The sequence below is a fragment of the Aquarana catesbeiana genome, linkage group LG13, assembly GCF_042186555.1.
Source record: "Aquarana catesbeiana isolate 2022-GZ linkage group LG13, ASM4218655v1, whole genome shotgun sequence".
NCBI classification, from domain to species: Eukaryota; Metazoa; Chordata; class Amphibia; order Anura; family Ranidae; genus Aquarana; species Aquarana catesbeiana.
Window position 1 is genome coordinate 78,658,312 of NC_133336.1, and position 20,162 is coordinate 78,678,473.

A 20,162-nucleotide genomic window follows, 5' to 3' on the forward strand; every position below is an offset into this window, starting at 1 on the left:
CTGGGTCCTGAGGGCCTGAATGTTCAGTTTACGGTATTGTCCTGCCAGGATTCAATCCGACAATGCCACAGCAATGGCCTATATTAATCACCAAGGGGGCACAAGAAGTTGTGTGGCCCAAAGAAAGGTGAATCATATCCTATCTTGGGCAGAAAACAATGTACTTAGCCTATCGGCAATCTTCATTCTAGGAATAGAAAATTGGCAGGCGGACTACTTGAATTGCCAGCAGTTGTTCCTTCACCCCGATATCTTCCTGTCAATATGTAAAAAATGGGGGATCCCATGCGTTCCATCCTACTTTACAAATGCTAAATTTAATGGTCTGGCTATTGAGACCCTCTGAAGAAGCATGGGCTGTCAGGTTCAGTAGTTTCTACCTTGGTTAATGCAAGGGACCCGGCCTCCATAATTATATATTATGGCGTCTTGGAAACCTATGTCTCCTGGTGTGAAACCAGGTGTTGCACCCCAGGAAATAGGTCAAAGGTAGAATCCTTGAAGTTTCTGCAGATGGGGTGAAAAATAATGCTGGCCTTGAGTGCTTTCTAAGGACAAGTCTCAGCCTTATCGGTATTATTTCAACGACCACTTGCTTTGCATTCTTTGGTTCGTAACTTTATTCGTGGGGTAACACGGCTTAATCTCCGGTTAGGTAACCCCTGAACCCTTGGGACTTGAATTTAGTTTTGTCGACATTACAAAACAGCCTTTTTTTGGGCCGATACGACATATTCCCTTGGTCATTTTTTTGACAAGGAAACTATTTTTTCTGGTAACCATATCTGCTGCAAGAAGGTTATCAGAGCTGCTCTTTCTTGTAACGAGCCATATTTATTGTTCACAAGGATAAGGTAGTATTGCGTCCTCATCCTAACATTTTACCAAAGGTCAGATTTTTATCTAAACCAGGATATTGTTCTACTTTCATTTTCCCAGAACCCTGTTCTATGGAAGAAAAATCACTACATTCTCTTGATGTGGTGAGAGCAGTCAAAGTCTACTTAAAGGCGACTGCTCATATTCGGAAAACGGATGTTTTGTTCGTGTTGCCTGAAGGTCCTAAAAGAGGACAGGCAGCATCGAAATCTACTATTTCTAAATGGATTCGACAAATAATCATTCAAGCTTATGGTTTAAATAGGTAGTTCTACCCTCTCAAATCAAAGCGCACTCCTCTAGGGCTGTTAGTGCTTCGTGAGCAGTGCAACACCAAGCCTCCATGGCTCAATTCTGCAAGGCCGCAACTTGGTCTTCAATCCATACATTTACCAGATTCTATCTGGTGGATGTAAAGACCTGAGGATGTCGCCTTTGAGCGCAGTGTACTGCAGACAGCAGTATAAATCCTCTGATCTCATGGTGCCCTACTTTTGTTGTGTCTCCCTCCCCTCAAATGGCATTGCTCTGGGATATCCCACATAGTAATTACTATGGCTCTGTGTCCCGTGATGTACGATTTAAAGAAAATAGGATTTTTATAACAGCTTACCTGTTAAATCCTTTTTCCTTTTGAAGTACATCACAGGACACAGAGGTCACGCCCCTGTTTCTAGTATACACGTGTATTGCTTTGCTACAAAACTGAGATACTCCCAGTAGTGGGAGGGGTTATATAGGGAGGCAACTTCCTGTTTAGAGTGTGCCATTGTCCAGCACCTAAAAGTGGACTATAACCCACATAGTAATTACTATGGCTCTGTGTCCCGTGATGTACTTCAAAAGAAAAGGATTTTACAGGTAAGCTGTTAGGAAAAAATAGGATTTTTATATCGGCCGAATGAAAAAACAGTTTTCGGACGATGATTTTCGGCGGCCGACATTTCGGCGCACCTCTACTCAATACTTTTTTTTTTTTAGTTGCAAAAATTCTACATGAAATCTACAGTGTCAGCCGTTGTCTCCCAATCAACATTCTGGAACTGTGAGCAATTTCGCTATGTCTTCAATGCTGGAATTGCTCGACTGCAAGGTCGTGCGATTCATTTTTTTGTGAGACCTTGGGTTCAGTTTAGCTTGATTGCCATTTCTACTATGCAACTCCTTCTTATGCTCCACAGGATTGAGATTAAGCGCATTGCAAGTTTGACTCCTGGCACACTATCCGTGAGCTGTTCTAGGTTAACCTGATCTTCTGTCTCAGACCCTGCTTCTTGGTTGCTGACTTTAATATCAATGTAGTTGTTGAAGCCCAGGTCCTAAAGGATAGCGGTTGGTGTCTTTATGGTTCTCAAAGCTAAGAAATCTCTCTTCAGAGCTACCATCATAATTGGAAAGCATATTTTTCATGGTGCAAGGCAATAAAACTCGACTACAGGAAGTATTCCATGGGACAAATCTTGTCTTTTCTCCAGTCTGGTCTAGATCTGGCATCAATGGCCAGGTCATAGGTCAAATTTTGGCCCAGGTGATACCCTTTCAAGGGCCAGTGGCTTCCTACTCCTTAGTGAAGGCTTTCTTTCAGGGTCCAGGGTCTCTATGGGATCTCAAACATGTGGTTCAAAGGGGGCTTTCTATCAGGGATTTTCCTTTGTCTTCCCTTACTTGCACGGTGGATTTCCTCATTGCCATTTTTTCTGAGCTGGCAACTTTCCTCCCCAGAAATTTACAGAGCCAGATAAAGCTTTATTCCAAAATCCGATAAAAGAAATGATCAGAAAGCCAACGCATTTCAGGTGCTAAAACAATGTCCAGTTCACCATAATTTGTAAACTTTCGAATTTTGGAAACTGCACTTGTTTATGTAAGGTACGTTCTGACCAGATTATTATAGGCTGCTTATACCATCTGCAATAATATTCTGGTCAAAAGGTGCCTTGCATCCAAAACAAGTGCAGGGATCTGAAATGCATGGCACTGCAAGGTTTCACAGTCTGTTCAAATGCATTGCCATACATTGTGGTACTGTAGTATTATGAATGGGCCCTGCCTGAAAACATGATTGGTAGATACAGATACATTGGCACCTGATCTGTAAATATGCATTTTCTTCTGAAAGTTAAGCTTGGCCTTCCGTCTGCCTTCCAAGCTCCATAATAATTAAAAAATATATTTAATGAAAATAATATTAAAATGTGGCGCTGTGGGAGGAGGTTAGCTGGAGGCGCAAGCTCGCCCCCCTCCCCCTGCGCGCGCCTGCCTGACCCATCCCTTAACCCCAGGCGATACGCCATAATTTAGGTATTGTACAGGAAGCCTGCCAAATTTTTACACACAAGAGCCCCTCTTAGGAGGACAGATATGTCTCACACTCAGCGGATTTTATGACGGGGTGAGTCTCTCTAGCCTGATAAACAGGTTGAGATTATATCGCCGACCCGCCACTTGATAATTGCTCTTTCTATAACTTTAGTTGCATCAAAATATAACTGTGACTGTTTATCATTCATGTTTTCATATTCTTCTCTTTTCATGTGAAAAACAAAAAAGTAACGATTGGTGTATTACTTGAAGCCATCACCTTTTGGCAATTGTTTTTTATCTTGCAATGTAATACCCTGTCTTTTACAAATAAAGATTCTTTAAAAAAAAAAAAAAAAGAGAAATTTCATGAAAATGAGGCTTGATGATTTCATGGCTCAGTGCTGATTGGAGAACTTTTGATGGAACCATGCCAGTAGTGCCTTACTCCTTATTTTGCATAGTCCATACCTGATAACTAGTTGCAGAGATACTGGGTATATATTATCATGTGATGCAGATGGGGAATATTCACAGGTGGATGTAGTGTGGACTCTTCAGATGGTACTACATTGTAAATGTCAGGTTCACCTAAAGGTATGTGCAGCTTCTGCTTGTTGCCTTCGTGGGTACTGCCTAGGGCTGTGCTGCTATCTTAATGGTATGGACAGGTTTACTTCAAGGTGATCAAATGGCATAATGCATTTACAGGTGGTTCTGACATATGTTTGTGGTGAATGAAGAACAGGAGGGCAATGTGATAATAATGGGCTTTGCTGTACTGTGTATTTGGGTAGGCTGTCTACACGCTAAATCCGAGCTCAGGTCAAAACATAATTGCTATTCATTACTCTGCTTAGCCTTTTTGCATGAAAATTCTTATCAATTTGTCCGATGACTTGACCTGTGTTAAAAACGACCTCAAAATTTAGTTTGCTTTTAACAATTTTGCAATGAAAAATCCACATTCACCATTTTAACCACTTCAGCCCCGGAAGGATTTACCCACTTCCTGATGAGCACTTTTTACAGTTTTGGCACTGCTCTGCTTTGACTGGTAATTGCGCGGTCATGCAATGCTGTACCCAAGCAAAATTTGCGTCCTCTTTTTCCCCACGAATAGACTTTTTTTTTGGTGGTATTTGATCACCTCTGCGGTTTTAATTTTTTGCAATATAAACGAAAATGGACCAAAAATTTTGAAAATAAAATATTTTCGACTTTTTGCTATGAAAAAAAAATACAATAAACTCAATTTTAGTCATACATTTAGGCCAAAAAGCATTCAGCCACATGTCTCTGGTAAAAAAAAAAATCAAAAAAAAAAAATCAATAAGCGTATATTTATTGATTTGCACAAAAGTTATAGCGTCTACAAACTAGGGTACATTTTCTGGAATTTACGCAGCTCATTTCTTGAGGTGCTAAAGTGGCAGGGCAGTACAAACCCCCCCAAATGATTTAGAAAGACATCCCAAGGAATTTGCTGAGAGGCTTCTTGAGCACATTGAATATTTTATTTTTTTTGTCATAAGTGATTGTGTAAATTTTTTTTTTTTTTTTTTGTTTTTTTTTTGTAGTTTTTCAAAGTTGTCACTGAAATGATATATTGCTCAAACATGCCCTGGGTATATGTGAGATTACATCCCAAAACACATTCTGCTGCTTTTCCTGAGTACAGGGATACCACATGTGTGGGACTTTTTGGCAGTCTAGCTGCGTACAGGACCCCGGAAACCAAGCACCGTCTTCAGGCTTTCTAAGGGCGTAAATTCTTGATTTCACTCCTCCTATCACAGTTTCGGAGGCCATGAAATGCCCAGATGGCACAAATGACCCCATTTTGGAAATTAGACACCGTAAGCTATTTGCTATTTTGCAGATATCGCTTTTTGTCAAAGTTTTGAAAAAGGAAAAACAAAATACATTTTCCTTTTCTGTATTTTCCAAAACAAATGAGAGCTGCAAAATATTCACCGTGCCTCTTAGCAAATACCTTGGTTGTTCAAAAATGGGGTTTGGGGGGGGGGGGGGGTGTTTGTGCTATCTTGACATTTCAGGGTCTCCGAAACTGTGATGGGTAGTGATGAGTGAAAACGCCATTTTATGCCATTAGAAAGCCTAAAGGCGGTGATTGGTTTTCAGGGTCCTGTACGGGCTAGGCTCCCAAAAAGTCCTACACATGTGGTAGCTCCGTACTCAAGAGAAGCAGCAGAATGTATTTTGGGGTTTAATTTCACATACAGTGGGGTAAAAAAGTATTTAGTCAGCCACCAATTGTGCAAGTTCTCCCACTTAAAAGGATGAGAGAGGCCTGTAATTGTCATCATAGGTATACCTCAACTATGAGAGACAAAATGTGGAAACCAATCCAGACAATCACATTGTCTGATTTTTGACAGAATTTATTTGCAAATTATGGTGGAAAGTAAGTATTTGGTCACCTACAAACAAGCAAGATTTCTGGCTCTCACAGACCTGTATCTTCTCCTTTAAGAGGCTCCTCTGTCCTCCACTCATTACCTGTATTAATGGCACCTGTTTGAACTTGTTATCGGTATAAAAGACAATTGTCCACAACCTCAAACAGTCACACTCCAAACTCCACTATGGTGAAGACCAAAGAGCTGTCGAAGGACACCAGAATCAAAATTGTAGACCTGCACCAGGCTGGGAAGACTGAATCTGCAATAGACAAGCAGCTTGGTGTGAAGAAATCAACTGTGGGAGCAATAATTAGAAAATGGAAGACATACAAGACCACTGATAATCTCCCTCGATCTGGGGCTCCACGCAAGATCTCACCCCGTGGGGTCAAAACGATCACAAGAACGGTGAGCAAAAATCCCAGAACCACATGGGGGGACCTAGTGAATGACCTGCTGAGAGCTGGGACCAACATAACAAAGGCTACCATCAGTAACACACTACGCCGCCAGGGACTCAGATCCTGCAAGGCCAGACGTGTCCCCCTGCTTAAGCCAGTACATGTCCGGGCCCGTCTGAGGTTTGCTAGAGAGCATTTGGATGATCCAGAAGAGGATTGGAAGAATGTCATATGGTCAGATGAAACCAAAGTAGAACTGTTTGGTAGAAACACAGCTCGTCGTGTTTGGAGGAGATAGAATGCTGAGTTGCAACCAAAGAACACCATACCTACTGTGAAGCATGGGGGTGGCAACATCATGCTTTGGGGCTGTTTCTCTGCAAAGGGAACAGGACGACTGATCCGTGTACATGAAAGAATGAATGGGGCCATGTATAGTGAGATTTTGAGTGCAAACCTTCCTCCCATCAGCAAGGGCATTGAAGATGAAATGTGGCTGGGTTTATCAGCATGACAATGATCCCAAACACACCGTCCGGGCAACGAAGGAGTGGCTTTGTAAGAAGCATTTCAAGGTCCTGGAGTGGCCTAGCCAGTCTCCAGATCTCAACCCCATAGAAAACCTTTGGAGGGAGTTGAAAGTCCGTGTTGCCCAGCGACAGCCCCAAAACATTACTGCTCTAGAGGAGATCTGCATGGAGGAATGGGCCAACATACCAGCAACAGTGTGTGACAACCTTGTGAAGACTTACAGAAAATGTTTGGCCTCTGTCATTGCCAACAAAGGATATATAACAAAGTATTGAGATGAACTTTTTGATATTGACCAAATACTTATTTTCCACCATAATTTGCAAATAAATTCTTTCAAAAATCAGACAATGTGATTGTCTGGATTTGTTTCCACATTTTGTCTCTCATAGTTGAGGTATACCTATGATGACAAATACAGTCCTCTGTATTTGCACAATTGGTGGCTGACTAAATACTTTTTTGCCCCACTGTATGCCCGGGAGGGTGACGAGTGAGCTTACGTGTAGTGTTGCTGCAACTCGCTGTAAGATGTTCTCTCTCCTCTCTCTGGAACAGAAGCATTCCAGAGAGGGAGATGACCTCACTTCCCCTGCCTGTGTTTACACTTACAGGCAGGGGAAGCATTTTCATTTGCCAGAACCGATCAGCAGGTCCAGGCCAGAAATCGGCCTGGACCTGAAGACTGATCGGTTCTGCAACGAATCTGATCGCCGCGAGCGACGTACATGTACGTGGTTTTGCACACCTGTGCCACTTTGCCAACGTATATCGTCGTGAACCTGTCGGCAAGTGGTTAAAGATTGTTCCAAATTAAAAAAAAAAAAAAATAATAATTCAACTCACTTCTTTGCTCGGCACTGTGGTTGAAAGTGAACACTGGTTCGATCCTATTAACACTTCAAAAATAGAGCTAGATAGAGCCAATTTTTTTTTTTTTTTTTTTTACTAGTAATGGCGGTGATCAGCGATTTTTAGCGGGATTGCGGTGGACAGATTGGACACTTTTGACACTTTTTTGGGACCACTGACATTTATACAGCGATCAGAGCTAAAAATAGCCGCTGATTTACTATAAAATTACTTGTTAATATAAAAATGTCACTGGCAGGGAAGGGGTTAACACTAGGGGGCGATCAAGGGGTTAAGTGTTCCCTTGGGATGTGTTTCTAACTGTATGGCGACTGGGCTGACTGGAGGAGGAAAGAGATTGCTGTTCCTAATCACTAGGAACAGCAGATCTCATTTTACTCCCCTGACAGAACGGGGATCTGTTTTGTTTACACTGACAGATCCCCGTTCTGCAGTCTCTGGAGCTATCACCGCTGGCCGGCAAACATCGAGTCTGGCCACCGGCTCCCCCGCTAGCGAATGGCTGCACGCGCCCACAGATCGCCGTGTACATGCCCGACGTACATTGATGGCGACTCAAGTAGGGGAGCCAACCTGCCGCAGTACAACTGTGGTGGCTGGTCCATAACTACTGTATTTATTGGCGTATAACACTCACTTTTTCACCATGAAAATCGGGTGCAAATAGCGTGTGTGTGTTCTACGCCAATACTTCAATTTCAGCTGCCTCGGAGGCAACGGGAGGGGGGCGGGACGAGTGCTGTCAGATTACATACAGTGAGAATCTCCTGTTTACTTGGCGGCCTCTGTAATAGGAAGTCAATAGATGGCAATGGCGAGGCTGCTGCATTGATGGCAATGGCGAGGCTGCTGCATTGATGGCAATGGCGAGGCTGCTGCATTGATGGCAATGGCGAGGCTGCTGCATTGATGGCAATGGCGAGGCTGCTGCATTGATGGCAATGGCGAGGCTGCTGCATTGATGGCACTTGTGAGGCTGCAGGTGGGCATTAATCAGGCTGCGTTGATGGCAATGGTGAGGCTGCAGATGGGCACTGACCCTTATTTTGCTTCAAAGTTCCTTATTTAAAATTTAAGTTTTTTTCCTGAAACTTCCCTCTTAAAATGAATGTGCGTGTTATACACCTGTGCGTGTTATATGCCGATAAATACGGTAATTAAAGAATGTTGCGCCAATATTTCATATTTCTTATATGTACCTGTTGTACCATGTACTTATGTTAAAAAGTATCCTGTTCTTTGTATAGCTTCCTTTGTGTGACATACCTAATGATCCTGCCAGTTCGCCTGCTTTCCTATTTCAAACTGATCATGCTAGGCTTGCGAGAGCACATCCATCTCAGTGTGGTCAGTTTTCTGCCTGTGCTAGGAGCACAGCCGGCCTGCCCACCCAATGGTCAGACTTCTGCTGAATTGCCCTCCCCTCCCTGCACAGCCATCGTAAAAGGTTTTTTATGCAGAGAATGCACTAGGGTAAAATAACCTTCAGCTTTTACAACCACTTGCCCAACATGTAGACAAGGCAACTTACCATTTTATACGTTGTTGTGTGTTTTTTTTTTTTTTTTAAACGCAGTGTTATGTGACACAGTAAAATGAAATGTCACAACTGCTGTGACAGGAAAATCGAGATAAGTCTACAATTGTAAATTGTTAGCCAAGCATCTATCTGTATAGCTTTTTCTTGATTTCAGTTGGACTTTATGGACCTTTCCTGTTTAGTGAGCTCATGAAAATCTCTGATTTTGGATTTCTCCTGCACTGCCACCTGCTGGAAAAACCTCCATATTATAAAGTGCTAAATGAATATAAATAAGTTGGATATGGATCCTTTTAGTTGCTTAGGAAGGATATTTAGGGGAGATAATGACAGACGTGCCATAAGCAGAGTTACAATGTTAAAATAACCAGGTAAATTAATTTGTCCCCCAAATCTAGTGTTCATTAAGCAGTACATGGGTGTAGCATCAGAAGTCGCAGTTGCGTCCCGGTCCCTGCTTTAGGGGGGCCCGTGTGGCCTGCCTCTGACTATTAACTTCTTACATCACTGTGCCTTTGTGGGTGGCGGAGTCACACGAGGGGGACAGACCACTCCCTTCCCTTGCATGCAGATGCCAGGTGGAACAAAGCTGCTGAGTGGAGGAGGCGGGTTATCTGCTGAGGGGTAGTTCTCTAGCACAGAGCGGCTAATCCCGCTGCCTCTCAGCTCCATGTCCTCCCTATCCCTGCCCCTCTGTGAGCTGGTCCCGCCCCTTGCTCGCTTTTGTGTCCTCCCCTCACCTCTCTCGCTCCAAGTCAATCTCTGCTGATGTCTCCTCGCCTTGCTCTTATCTTATTGCCCGCCCACCTGTCCTCACTAATGGTGGGGCCCAGCCAGGAGTACCTGCTCTCTAACTGGAGCCATCTGGGAGCAGAAGATCTGACCGGCAAGAAGTCAAGTTCATCAGGTGGTGAGAGTGGAGCATGGTGGGGGGGGTGTGGAGAACATTTCAGGACACTGACAGAGCTGGGGACTTCTGCACATTGTGGGGACTGAGCAGGGCCATGTGCCTCGGTGCTGCGTGGAGAGGAGCGCCGCCCCTGACGGGAGTAGTGACAGCCGCATCACTACTCCTGTAAACCCAGAACCAGAATTGAGGAGCAGAGGGGGGTGGGGGGGAGGCTGCTGTGCATAGTTGCCAACAGTCCCACTTGTTAGCTATGTGTGAGCTCCATCCCGGGAACTCAACGAGTCTTCCTAAGGACCCTAACACAGTAATCTGGAGTCTTTGCATTACAGCTTCCAGCTCCTTTGCCTACTGCCCTGCTGGAACACTGTCCCCTGCCCTAGTGACTGACACCATCCAAGTTTATATTTTTACAGTGACATTTGTTTTATCATATTTTTCTAAGTTTTCCTCACTATTTAGTTAGGCCTTGTTGGGTAATTTCTTTAAAAAAAGGGCGCCGAACCCTGGTGATCTTTTTCATGTTCTCAAAGGTTGCCTTCCCTTGTTTCAGGGTATTTAAAAGATTTTGGAGAAACTGTCTACATTTTAACATACTGTACCTACCCAATTCTTTTGAATTACCGACTATGTAAATAAAGACAATAACTCTTTAGCCACTTGGAGTATATTGGTACACGGTGGAAGCTGCAAGTGGTAGTGGGGCCCCAGGTCAACTTTTGCATCGGGGCCCACAAGCTTAAAGCTACGCCTCTAAAGCAGTATATGGTGTAACAAAGGTCATCCTAATAGTGATAAGACCGCTGTACAATGATTGATTTATTACATGCAGCACACAATATGGTCAGCATGTGTCAGGGTATAGTTTCATGTCAGTCACTTTGGGTGAATGCACCACTTTGACTGACCAGTATAAATAATTTATATACACAGATGGCCGTTTTAACTGCGTGTCTCATATTGATTCACTTTCCAACATCTTCAGATCTTATGTATCTAATTATTTGTATATTCTGAAATGTATTTATACAATTAATCTGTAAGCACCCATTAGGCTTAGTTCACATCTATGCATGTGCAATTAATCCATCTCTGTGGTGCTTTTTCCGTTTTTTTGTTTAGTGCATGTTTTTTATGTTTTTTATGTTTTTAAAGTGGTTGTAAACCCACTTTTAAAAAAAACAAAACAAAAAAAACTAACACCTGTAAGACAAAGGCATAATGAGCTAATATGCATAGCATACTAGCTCATTATGTAATAATCACCTGAGATCGAAGCCCTCTCTGCGATGCCCGTACACCGCTCCGGATCACCCCTGGGGGTTACTTCCGGGTATGGCAGCTCCGGCGCTGTGATTGGCCGGAGCCACGATGACGTCACTCCCGCACATGTGCGTGGTAACGACACACTCACTGAAGCAACGGCACATACATGCCATTGCTTCAGTTTGTGTCAGTGTGCATGTGCCGATGATGTTGGCAAATACAGGGGATATCTCCTAAACCGTGCAGGTTTAGGAGATATCCGGGGCAGCTACAGGTAAGCCCTATTATAGGCTTACCTGTAGCACAAAGTCGTCTGTAAGGGTTTACAACCACTTTTAACGTGGTGTTTTACATTTTTTGTTTTTGCAAAAGGCAAACTGTGTTTATGTTGCTATGAGGAAGTGTCAGTTGACATGTAGGAAAATGTGTCGGAGACCCTTAAACGCATGTATATGTGTTTTTGAAGCAATTGCATTGAAGTTAACACACCATGCTGCGTGTAAAGAGGAAGCAAAAATGGCCCTGCACCTTTCCAAAAATCGCACTACAGAAAACTGCCTAGATGTGTACAGGACCTATAGGAAATTCTATTAAATGGATTGTAGTGCGTTTCTGCAGATCTGCAAATGCACTAAAAAAAGCATAGCTGTGTACCTAGCCTTAGGCTAGATTCATACTTGTACAGGTGGTTGCGGTTGTGGCCCAGCGTGTAAATCCCACCTGTTCCTAAACTCGCAGCCAAACCGTGCTGCTCCTTTGCAGACGTATGGGGCTGCCATTCAATCTCAATGGCACCCCCCACGCATCTAAAAAAAAAAAGTAGCACATTTTTGTTTGCTGGAGAGTGCATGATGCAAAAGCAACATGCACTCTGACCCACAACCGCAACCACCTGTACAAGTGTGAATCTTTCCCTCTGGCTGCATTTTAAAAAAAGGCAAAAGGCACAGGAACCTTTTTCATGCATGAAACGCAGGCACAGCAGCCCATTCAAATGAATGGACTGCTGTGCCCTCACAAACGCCCCTCGCAGAGCCACTTAGGTGTGAACCTAGCCAAATATAGGATCTGCTTTTTTGTTTTATTCTTGATTGTTCTGGGTCATAGAAAACTGTTCTTCCTGAAGACTGCATCTGCAAAAACAAGTCTGCAATGGAAGCTACATATTTATATCTGGACAATTTGCCTTTGAAGCAACATAGTTTACTTGGACCTTTACAAAATTGCATTTTGGAAATAAGTCATAGTGTAAAAAAAATCCTCCTTTTAGTAATAAGGGGGTATGGAACTTTTAATTGAAAATGGCATCTAATTACATGACATACATTTGATTTTCAAACTGTGTAACCAAGGGCATTGTTTAAAGTGGACCTGAACTCAGAAAGTAAAGATTTGCTATGTTTTGTTCTGATATAGGGAATATGTAGTAATGTTAATTGTCTAAACAATACCCAGAATTTCTTGAGTTTCCAATTAAAAGTAGCAGTGCATCTTCTGGTATATCACGATGTCCAATCACTCCTGTGTCTACAGCCTCATAGTTGTGTATCTGCAGTGTGAGACCTCGGGGACCACCTTCTCTGCTAGTCTCAGGAAATTTGGGCACACCGTACAGAACAAGACATAAGTTAGTAATGGGGGGGTGGTTAGGGGAGATCACCTACAGGGGGACTGATGGCAAAACTGGTAACTATTCCAGAGCACAGGCCACGAAAGGGAAAATATAATGGGTTATGTTGCATGATTGATTAGTACTCCTGAACACAGGCGGTCCCCAGGTTACAAACATCTGACTTACAAACGACTCCTACTTACAAATGGAGGGAGACAACAGGAAGTGAGAGGAAATCTACCCCTAGGAAGGGAAATTCACTCCTGTAAGAGTTGAATGGGAAAAAGGTGTCTCCACTGATGCTTTATCACCATGGCTTGTTTCCACAAAAAACCCAAATTTTCAAAATCCAATTGACATTGGGACAGGAAGTGAGGTGAAATCTTCTGAACAGGGGCACAGACAGCAAAACAAATATTACAGGGGTGTTAACCCTTCTCTATGCTATCCAAAAAGCTTAAAAATTGTTTTTTTTTTTTTTGGCTGGAGCTACACTTAAAAAATATAATTGTTCCAACTTACAAACAGATTCAGCTTGAGAACAAACCTACAGACCCATCTTGTTTATAACCCGGGAAACGCCTGTAAATGAACTAAGCCAATGTGCTTTAATAGCGCAGTTATCCTTTTTTGATAATGGTGTCTATTTGATATATCTAAATCTTTCTGTTCTAAGTTATTGCTTGTTTTAATATTTTTGCAGAATAAGTTTGGTAAATTTTCCTTAATTTCCCTCTTGCCATCCCCCCCTAAGCAATCCTGCTAGGGTGCTTCACATCTGCGTCTTGCATCCATAGACATGTAGAAAGCATATTACCACCCAAGTAAGCCATGTAATATTGCCAACATCCCTGGTATAGATGCAAAACAAAGTACCCCCTGGTACTAGTGGGACTTTAAAGGCAGACGAGAGAGAGGGAGATTGCGGTGGATAGATCGGACACTTTTTTGACACTTTTTTGGGACCACTGACATTTATACAGCGATCAGAGCTAAAAATAGCCACTGATTACTATATAAATGTTACTGGCAGGGAAGGGGTTAACACTAGGGGGCGATCAAGGGGTTAAATATGTTCCCTCAGCGTGTTCTAACTGTAGGCGGGATGGGACTGCCTGGGGGAGGAGACCGATCAGTGTTCCTATATACTAGGAACACACGATCTGTCTCCTCTCCCCTGCCAGAATGAGGATTTGTGGGTTTACACCCACAGATCCTCGTTCTGGCTCTGTCAGGAGCGATCACAAGTGCCCAGCGGCTTGCTTTCTCCCAAGCCCTGCTCCCCTCCTCATTGGCAGCGTTTGGCAGGAGCCAATGGCGCCCGCTGCTTTCTCTGAGCCAATAAGGAGAGAGCGAGCGCCAAGAAAACTACCTTGGATTACTGAATATCGCTGATCTTTTCACTGCTATCTGCAATTACTCCTGTATCTCTTTAAAACATTATTTTTATTTTTGGACAGCGTATGCAATGTTTGTGTGTGTGTGTGTGTGTGTTTTTTTTTTTTCTATCCTTGTTCAGTTTAGGAGATTCCTCTTTACTTTGTGTCTTGTCATACAACAGAAGTTAAAATTTCCCTCCTAAGTGAGGTGAAACCATTCCTAAAATGTTGTCATTGGAATAGTTGTCCCCATTGGAAGATTTCCCCTCACCTCCTGTTTCATTCACAACTTTAATTTTGGATTTCTGTCACTTTCTCTCCTGTAGTCAATGGCCACTAACATCGTAGAGATTGCGACTTTCCCAAGCAGTTACACAGATGATAGCAAAATTCTGACCCCAGGTTTTAACTCTTCCCTACTCAAAAACGTAGCTACTTGCCGACCACCCACAGTACTTTTAAAGCGGGCAGGTGGCACACAGGTCAGATCACATACATGTATGTTATCCAGTCTGCTGCGGGTAAGGGGCATGCAGCGATATGTTCACTGTGTCCACTGGACATAGCGAACTGCGGATCCCGGTACTCGGGGACCGTGATCTTGTGATTGCTACCTGTATGTGTTCACATGATTGTTGTCAACAAAAGCTATTATGAATAAATTAATTCATTAATAACAGCTGTGTTTCCTGTGCTGTGATTGGACCACAGCTATCCCATTGTACTTGGGCCATGGGACAGCACCCTGTACCATGTGATTAGATGTAGCCAATCACAGATCATTAGTAATCACAGCTCACTAAATTCACTTCCGAAGGACTTGCCATCAATATTCCCACAACTTGTAATTGTTTTCCCCTTTAAATTTCTGGGAGTTACTATGACTCAATTAGGCCGCATAAATTTAATTAAGATGGTTTGGATGCCACAACTTTTATATTTTTTACATAATTCCCCAGTTTGGATTCCTTTTAAGAACTTTATTAAGATCAACAGGATGTTTAGAAATTTGAATTGGGGAATTCGGACCCCCCCGTAGCAAACTAGATCTCCTACAATATCCAGAGGAGGCTGGGGGGTTAGTGGCTCCAAACTCGAGCATTTACTTTCTAGCTGCTTAATTGCAGCATCTAGCACAGTGGGAATCGGTGGCCTTAGTTGCTCCCTCGTTCCGCTTAGTTTCTCTTGGTTTTCAGGGACACCAGCCGATGCTAGCCCTGGAGGGGTCATCGGGGTTCTCTGCTTATTCTAAGTTACCCACTCTAGTACTTATATACAGGGTGTGGGAATCTGTTAAGAGGATAATGGGGTTTGCTTCCCTAACTAAATATACCCCTATTTGGTGCAATGAAAGGTTACCTGAAATACTGACACTCCAGGGCTTTCGGCGATGGGAATAAATGGGGATTCTTACCCTATCTCATCTGTATGAGAGGGGGGTACGTAAATCATTTGATCAGTTGTTAAGGAAATTCTATTTTAACCCTAGATGTTTTTTTCAATTTTTGCAGCTGCAACACATTTTATATGCATAGTTTGGTCCTATCCCTGACCATGTCTTGGTTAGGATTCTTCAGCTCTTCCCCTTTTATCTCTTTCACCCTCATTTAGATTAACACAATTTTTTATACTGCACAGGGTGTATAGGACCCCAGAATTTTTGTTTAAAATTGGTTTGACAACTGACTCGGCTTGCTCCAGATGTGGCAATCTGGGGTCACTGATAAATCTATTATGGTGATGCCTGAAACTCCCCTCATCCGCTGACTATATCTGATAGAAATGGATCTCTTCAGATCAAATATCCAATGAGAGACATGTTTTTTAGGAGGAATTTATCCAAGAGGTTTGATACTATCTTAAAACCGTGGTTTGACCACATGGATAAGGGATTGAGTTAGGAGGTACTATTCTCAAAATGTGGGTGTATGGGAGGAAGGGGAAGGAAAGGAAATGGCTCTTTTTTTTTTTTTTTTTGGTTTTGTCATGTTATAAATATTTATGAGTTGATTTCACTGTTAATCTTTGTTTTTATGTTTTATGTTGTTGTGATATAAAAAATGGAAAAAAAAATCTGATTTAAAAAACTACAGCGGGGACGGAAAGTATTCAGACTCCCTTAAATTTTTCACTCTTTGTTATATTGCAGCCATTTGATAAAATCATTTAAGTTCATTTTTTTTCCTCATTAATGTACACACAGCACCCCATATTGACAGAAAAACACAGAATTCTTGACATTTTTGCAGATTTATTAAAAAAGAAAAACTGAAATATCACATGGTCCTAAGTATTCAGACCCTTTGCTGTGACACTCATATATTTAACTGTCCATTTCTTCTGATCATCCTTGAGATTGTTCTACACCTTCATTTGAGTCCAGCTGTGTTTGATTATACTGATTGGACTTGATTAGGAAAGCCACACACCTGTCTATACAAGACCTTACAGCTTACAGTGCATATCAGAGCAAATGAGAATCATGAGGTAAAAGGAACTGCCTGAAGAGCTCAGAGACAGAATTGTGGCAAGGCACAGATCTGGCCAAGGTTACGAAAAAATTTCTGCTGCACTTAAGGTACCTAAGAGCACAGTGGCCTCCATAATCCTTAAATGGAAGACGTTTGGGACGACCAGAACCCTTCCTAGAGCTGGCCGTCCGGCCAAACTGAGCTATCGGGGGAGAAGAGCCTTGGTGAGAGAGGTAAAGAAGAACCCAAAGATCACTGTGGCTGAGCTCCAGAGATGCAGTCGGCAGATGGGAGAAAGTTGTAGAAAGTCAACCATCACTACAGCCCTCCACCAGACGGGGCTTTATGGCAGAGTGGCCCGAAGGAAGCCTCTCCTCAGTGCAAGACACATTAAGGCCCGCATGGAGTTTGCTAAAAAACACCTGAAGGACTCCAAGGTGGTGAGAAATAAGATTCTTTGGTCTGATGAGACCAAGATAGAACTTTTTGGTCTTCATTCTAAGCGGTATGTGTGGAGAAAGCCAGACACTGCACATCAGCTGTCCAATACAGTCCCAACAGTGAAGCATGATGGTGGCAGCATCATGCTGTGGGGGTGTTTTTCAGCTGCAGGGACAGGACGACTGGTTGCAATTGAGGGAAAGATGAATGCGGCCAAGTACAGGGACGAAAACCTTCTCCAGCGTGCTCAGGACCTCAGACTGGGCCGAAGGTTTACCTTCCAACAAGACAGTGACCCTAAGCACACAGCTAAAATAACGAAAGAATGGCTTCACAACAACTCCGCGACTGTTCCTGAATGGCCCAGCCAGAGCCCTGACTTAAACCCAATTGAGCATCTCTGGAGAGACCTAAAAATGGCTGTCCACCAACGTTTACCATTCAACCTGACAGAACTGGAGAGGATCCAGTGTGTGAAAAACTTGTTGCTTCTTTCCCAAAAAGACTCATGGCTGTATTAGATCAAAAGAGTGCTTCTACTAAATACTGAGCAAAGGGTCTGAATACTTAGGACCATGTGATATTTCAGTTTCTCTTTTTTAATAAATCTGCAAAAATGTCAACAATTCTGTGTTTTTCTGTCAACATGGGGTGCTATGTGTACAATAATGAGGAAAAAAATTAACTTAAATGATTTTAGCAAATGGCTGCAATATAACAAAGAGTGGAAAATTTTTAAGGGGGTCTGAATACCAGTACTTTCCGTGCCCACTGTATATCCACTTTCACCTTTTGAGTATATATCTTTAATTTTTAAATTAAAATTTAATAGCAATCTGTTTTCTTTTAACTTACATTTTCTGGTCACAAAAGAACATAATGCAGTATTCGTTTAGTACTTTGATGGGTGCAGGGTCATACAAATTTAAGTGCTCTACATTTAGCTAAATGACCTGCTTCGATCTTAGGGAAGACCCTGAATCATCAGCATTTCTCTGCACCTATTGATGGGTACAGTAAATGGGAAAGCATTTTTCAGCCTCTTGGGGATTCAACGCAAGATGGGACCACTGGTACTAAAAGCTCATTTTGCAGTAGAAGTGTCACAAAAATATTATGGCTGGCTCCATTCTACATATAACCAAACAGGATGTTCCTTGCATGCTAGAACCTTGAAGAGTAAAGTCAATTAAAATACAAAGATTTATTCAGACTGATTGCAGTTGCCTGGAATCCCTTTTAATACCGCACATTTTTATCATTCAAGTTTTTTATTATCATCATTGAAAAAATATTACAGTATAATCAGCATAAAAAAAAATCAGTACAATATACGGTAATTCATAGCAAATTCAAAATATGTGATCACAGTCTATTGGTTGTCTTATTACTGTGGTGAACAGCACTAACAGTATAAAGAAATAAAGCATAAGTAATATAATGTAAACTCTTAACTTTGACTAGAAATTAGTATATAAACCTGAGAATTTCTATGTAACTTTAAGGAAAAATTATACTGTTCCTAAAACAGAAAAAGAAGATATTTAAAGGAAAAAGACTAGGGGAGAATAAAAAAAAGATAAAGGAATAGTACAGAAAAAGAGTATAGAATGCCTGTCTGTCCGATGTGAAACTCAAAAATCAGCGATTGGTGTTGCTACCTATGTCCGGTATCAGAGAAATTCCCATAAACCGAGCCCAGGGTTCCCAAGTGGCTTCAAATTGTGTGGTCTTGTCCAATAAGTAACTAACCATTTTTTCTTGTTCCATTATCCATGAAATCTTCCTTTTCATGGACAATAGAGATACTGAAGACTTCTTCCATGCTTTGGCAATAGTCAATTTGGCTCCTGTCAATATAAACAGAATCAATTTACGGGTGATTTTAGAGACATGCGGCAAGAATCCATTCAGCAAGGCAATCGCTGGTGTTTGAGAGATAGCACAACCTGTAACCTTTCGTATGATGTGGAAGACCCTATTCCAAAATGCTTGGATTCTGGGACATTCCTACCATATGTGAATCATAGAACCTATTCCCTGACAGCCTCTAAAGCATAAGGGTGAAGTGGAAGGGAACATTGCTGCCAATCTTCTGGGAACCAAGTACTTAATTGGGTCAGAGAAAAGTCCCTGAAGTCTGACTCTGGCTACTGGTGTTGAATATAAGGCTTCCAAGATTCCTAAAATATTTGGTCCAAATCCCCATCTTCTAAGGACTGCAAAAAGATATGGCCATGAAACTGAATCGAATGCCTTCTGGAGGTCCAGCGATTAGTAGTATTCCTTCTTGTTTTTGACCTCCCTCCCATTCTGATTGCATTATTGATATAAGATCAACCGTCCTTCGCACTTGATCAGGACCCTGTCTACCAGGGATGAACCCCACCTGATCTTTATCGATATATAGTCCTATAAATGAAGCCAATCGGTTAGCTAACATTTTGGTCAATATTTTGAGATCATTATTAATTAGAGAGATGGGTCTATAGTTCTCTATTTGGCTGGTGTCTTTATCTGGTTTTGGAATTACAGAAATATATGCCATATTGAGTTGATTACCTATCCGAGTGCCCTTAGTCATGGAGTTGAAGAATCTAGTGAGGTAGGGGGTTAGAAGATCAGAAAAAGTTTTATAATAAGGGGTAGAGAAGCCACCAGGCCCTGGAGCTCTAGCACCCTTTAAGGCTTTTATAACTTCTGACACCTCCTCAATGGATATGGGAGCATCCATTTCTGCTTTATGAGTAGTCGTTAGTGTTGGAAGATGTAAGTTGTCTAGGAACTCGTCTATTTTAGTGGGGTTAGAATTTATCTCTGCCTTTACATAATTCGGCATAAAAGTCCTGGAATCCCTTCATTATGCGCTGTGAATTTAGGGTAAAGGTACCATCCACCTGTTCGATTTTAGGAAGGGCGTGTAAACGAAGCCTAGGTGACAATTTGTGCTAGCATGGTTCCTATTTTGTCTTTAGTCTGGTAAAACTTGGCCCCAGACCATCTGATAGATTTATCCTCCTTTGTTGTGAGAGCCAAATTCAGGGCCGTCCGAGCCGCATCTAGCTTGGAAATAGGAACATTGGAGGGATCTCTTTTATGATGTTTACTTGAATTAATAAAATCGCTCTCCAATCT

General features: G+C 42.2%; 1 protein-coding gene across 2 annotated transcripts in view; it reads left to right on the forward strand.

Moving 5' to 3' along the window:
• The window catches only part of TTBK2 (tau tubulin kinase 2), a 255,290-nt gene that overhangs the window by 69,810 nt on the left and 165,318 nt on the right, over nt 1–20,162 (forward strand). The window lies entirely within an intron of this gene.